This window comes from Frankliniella occidentalis, unplaced genomic scaffold, assembly GCF_000697945.3.
Source record: "Frankliniella occidentalis isolate FOCC.00 unplaced genomic scaffold, Focc_3.1 Scaffold6, whole genome shotgun sequence".
Taxonomy (NCBI): Eukaryota; Metazoa; Arthropoda; class Insecta; order Thysanoptera; family Thripidae; genus Frankliniella; species Frankliniella occidentalis.
The window spans coordinates 4,178,135-4,182,219 of NW_026267136.1; the positions used below are offsets into that span (position 1 = coordinate 4,178,135).

Below are 4,085 nucleotides of genomic sequence, written 5' to 3' on the forward strand. Positions count from 1 at the left end.
GGGGGAAGCTGGAGCTGTCGTGGCGGGGCGTAGCGCTGCGGCGGGGCGCACCGCAGGACATCGCACCGGCACCGCGCGCCGCCGCGCCAAGGAAAGGAAGCTCGCGAGCGAAATTTATCGTCTCGCGGCCGCAAGCTCCGCTCAGCTCGGCTGTCCGCGAGGCGATAAGATCGCACGGCGGTCGCGGGCGGGGCGGGGCGGGGTGGGGCGTGGCGGGGCTGCGGTTAACGGGCCGTCGGCAAGAGTGTCGCGTCCCTGCTGCAGAGCTCATTACACACGCCACAGCTGTAATTACAAGTGTACGTACTTCCATCGCGCCATTGCGCGCAGCAGGTATGAGGATGACATCCATATACCCACCCGCTGATACAAATATAGAGTCTCCATATGTTCTTATTGGCTTAAAAAGTACAGTATTGCCACTGTACTCTACTACAAACGCGACGAAGCCAAGTTTCAAGGTCCCCTCAAAAGTTTGTGAAACAGGTTACTTTATGGCTAATCAAGCAAAGCTAAGAAAAGCAACAAATTGAAATTATTATAAATAAAAATGTAAAATCTGTGAGCAAATTAAATGAGCAACGACAAACTAATTCAGCCAAAAATGTATTGCATTCAACTCGTTGGCTGAGTTCAGGTAATGTACGACGAAAGCCAAGAGTTACAGGCCAGAGACGAGAAGTTTGTGAAACAGGCTGGCTGCTACCAGCCTAACAGACGTGATAAGTAAGTAACTTCAAGTAACAAATTCAACTATTTGAAAATAAAAATGTGAAATTTGTGAACATTGAAACGAGCAGTGACAAAATATGCATACTAAAACAGCCAAAAATGCATTGTATTCAACCAGTTGCATCATTGTTATCGCCGTGCATTTAAAAAGCCGCGCGCGCTGGGCGGCCCCGCGAAATGACAACAGTCGTTTTGGTCGTTTGTTTTCCGGCGCGTCGCTGCTGGTGCCTCTGCCTGCCGCAGTATCCGTCGCGCCGCCGGAGCGGAATGTGTTTGTTTGTGATTTGACCAATTAAGAGTTCCTGATTCATCTATGTAACTAAGTGTGGCAAGTATTTTTGCAAGTGTTAACCATACAAGATGACGCAGCGTTTGGATTACATCGAGCAAGCAGGCGTTCACAAAAGAGAATGAATGGCACCAAAAGTAAGATTCAAAGAGTTGGTTGACTCACCGAGCTGGGACGATCGATGTTAGGAAAATATGTGCCATGTAGGGTCCTGTCGAACCTTCATCCTGGGCAAGTGCGCCTTCTGTCCTTCCGAATATGTGATGCCACCGTGAGCCCGTTTGCTGCTGGTCACAGCGCAGCGTACAGGTTGGTCCGCCGCATAACCTCCATTTTACTGCCCAAGCGGCACGTGTGTAGGCTACGTGGGGTCGTGTAGTCCTGTCGCTATCTTTTGCGACCACTTCGGCAGGTGCGTTGCTCTTCATCCCTCGTCTAAGTTTGTCAAATTGGGAGCAACTTTCGCACAACGTCAATGCAACTTGGTTATGGTCGGACATCATGGAAACTGAGTTTGAAGATGATAAAAGTAGGTCCTCCTTTCAAAGGTTCTTAAAGTTTCGCACGTTTCACACCACTCGCAGCTCCTTATTGCTCGTCCTCTGAGCGCGTTTCCGAATGCCGTTTTTTTCCTTCTTTGTCCCGGGAGACCTCTCAAACCGCCAGCCGACATCTTATCTCGCGTCCTGCCGACTACTACTACTACACGCCGCGTCATCAGTCGTTGTGGCTGGATGCCGGAGCCGGGGGCGCAGCACAACACGCAGCAGCAGTGGGGCATGTTCAAATTGTTTCCCAGCCCAATCCCCGTTTTATGGCGCCGTGGAGGGCGGAGGGGCTGTCGGGGTTGTTGTCGCCCCGCCCGCCCCGCCCCGCCCTGGGCCCTCTCCTCTGCTCCTTGCGCCCCCGCACACCACACCACCGCAGCACCTCGCGGCTGCCCGTTTATTTACCCTCTGTTTGACAGAATGGCTCCCCCTTGTTTCCACTCGGCTTTTATTTCCAGAACGGCACCCTCTCCTTTCCCCGCGCCCCGCCCTCGCCGCGCGCACCAACTCCTCCTCCTCCTCGCTCGGCGCCTCTCGACAAGTGTGAACTCTTTTGATTTTCATCTGTATGGCATCAATCGCTCCCTCCCCTCTCCCCCTCCCTGTCCCCGCTCTCCCGTCTGCTCTCGGGCGGAGCAGCCGTGGGGCCCGTGAGCGAGCGAGTACGACAGACGCCAGTTGGGAACGAAAGCCTTTTCTTCCTGTCTCGTGGGCCTCCTCCTCCTCCCCCCCATTCCCCTGGCCTGGCGGCCCGGTCCCGCCGCCGCCTCCTCCTCTTCCCTCTCCTCCTCCCCCCCCTTTCCCCGTTCCCCTTCTCTCTCCTCCTCCTCCCCCTTTCCCCTTTCCCCTTCTCTCATGCCCGACGGCCCGCCTCGCTTGTTAGAAGACAAATGAAACAAATAATTACGATGAGTGCTCTAAACGCTGCCCGTTCATCACGCTCGCCGTGCTGCGCGGCCGCGCCTCCCGAGGTATGAGAAATGTGGCGGTCATTATATATCGGCCCTGCAGTATTCGCGCCGATCAGTTGATGGTCGCGGGGGAAGGGAGAGGAGCGGCAGGGGTTAAGTCGGGGGCGCCGTTGGTACTCTTCTTGCGTTTCGTTCGCGGCGGCGGCGGCCACCTCACCCTCACCCTCGCCGCTCCCCTCCGCCCGCCGCCCGGGGGTCGTGCGGTCTCATTTCCGGCGACGCCGCGCGGCCCGCCGCCGCCCGCTTCACGGCCATCCTCTCCTCCACTCCTCATCTCATCGCTCTTCCTCCCCTACGGCAGGATAGGGAGTGCCGCCGCGGCGGGGGCGGGCCGCCGTCCACCCGATAACCCCTTTTGGCGTGACCACGCGACGCTTGTCCGCTGGCCGCCGCCGCCGCCGCCGCCGCCGCCGCCGCCGCCGCCGCCGCCGCCGCCGCCGCCGCCGCCGCCCGCGCGCCTTTCAAATGGGCGCCTTGCATTGGCCACTTGGCGCTGGAACAAGGCGTCTGATTGGCTGTCGGTCCCCGCGGCCCCCCAGCGCCACGGCGAGCGGCGAGGCCAGGGCGCCCACAGGTGTGCGGGGGCGCAAGCCTCTCAAGTGCTCACTATTGCCACGGTATGTGCAATTTGTTCTCTTTACCGCTATGTGTTCCGTTTTGCGTTGCATACCGGGGGTCTCATGAAAGACGCAGGTGCGGGCGGGTTTGCCTATACCCACTCTGGCCTGGCCTTAAGGCGTCGCAGACACGGTTTTACAAAATTTTCCCTTGTCCCTCAAAAATGCAGGCATATTGTCTTTACCGTGATAGCCGCCTGGGTAGGCAAACCCGCCCGCTCCTGCGTGTTCTATGAAACACCAGCGGCACGTGCTGGCAGGCGGTATTATGGGTGTCGTTCGCGACGAGATGGACTACGGTACGGAGAGAGCAGAGGTTCGCGCCTATGGTGCGGTGAGGAGCCGGGGGAAGTGAAGTCTATCTCGCGGAGGGGGGAGGGGAGGGCGCAACCAACCCACCCGCCGCCCCGCCTTGCCCCGCGCTCTTGCCCTGCTCGCTCGCGCGCCGCACCGCCGCGGCCGCCGACTTTCCCCGGCTATATTGATTCAATTTGAATGGATTAAATTGCCAGGGCCCGCCTGGGGGCCGCCTGCTCCCCGCCGCCACCGCCGCGCCGCGGGTCTTTATGCTCCTCTTCTGCTACATCGTAATCGTAGTCTAACCATAAAGTAAGCGGCCGCGGCTCCCACGACGCCCCCAGTGCGCACTGCGCATCGCCTCTCTCTCCCGCGCGGGGCGCTTTTGTGTAGCCAGCTCTCTCTGCGATGTATCGTATGTGTGTATCTTCTACTTTCACGATAAAACGAGCAGCAGCAGCAGCAAGGGAAACAAACTTAAATAACACCGGAGCGGCCCTACAGCGTCTTCTCAAAACTAGTTTATATCCCATATCGCGCAGCGGGGCGTAGCGCGGCCGCCCTTACAAGGCGCTAAAGGGTGCCCCGCCCCGCCCCACCCCGCCCCGCAATGCCGCTCCTTAATTAGTCA

General features: G+C 58.4%; 2 protein-coding genes across 5 annotated transcripts in view; one reads left to right on the top strand and one right to left on the bottom strand.

Moving 5' to 3' along the window:
* Window positions 1–4,085, bottom strand: part of LOC113217932 (polycomb group protein Psc-like) — a 16,110-nt gene that overhangs the window by 10,987 nt on the left and 1,038 nt on the right. The window lies entirely within an intron of this gene.
* Window positions 1–4,085, top strand: part of LOC113217933 (uncharacterized) — a 93,173-nt gene that overhangs the window by 6,532 nt on the left and 82,556 nt on the right. For 3 of the 4 annotated variants that reach the window (XM_026438029.2, XM_052270627.1, XM_026438031.2), the window contains exon 1: window positions 966–1,158. The exons of the other annotated variant lie outside the window; for it this stretch is intronic. The gene's annotated coding sequence lies outside the window, so the exon portion shown is untranslated. Of the gene's footprint in view, window positions 1–965; window positions 1,159–4,085 lie in introns of those variants that run through there. 4 annotated transcript variants of the gene reach the window in all.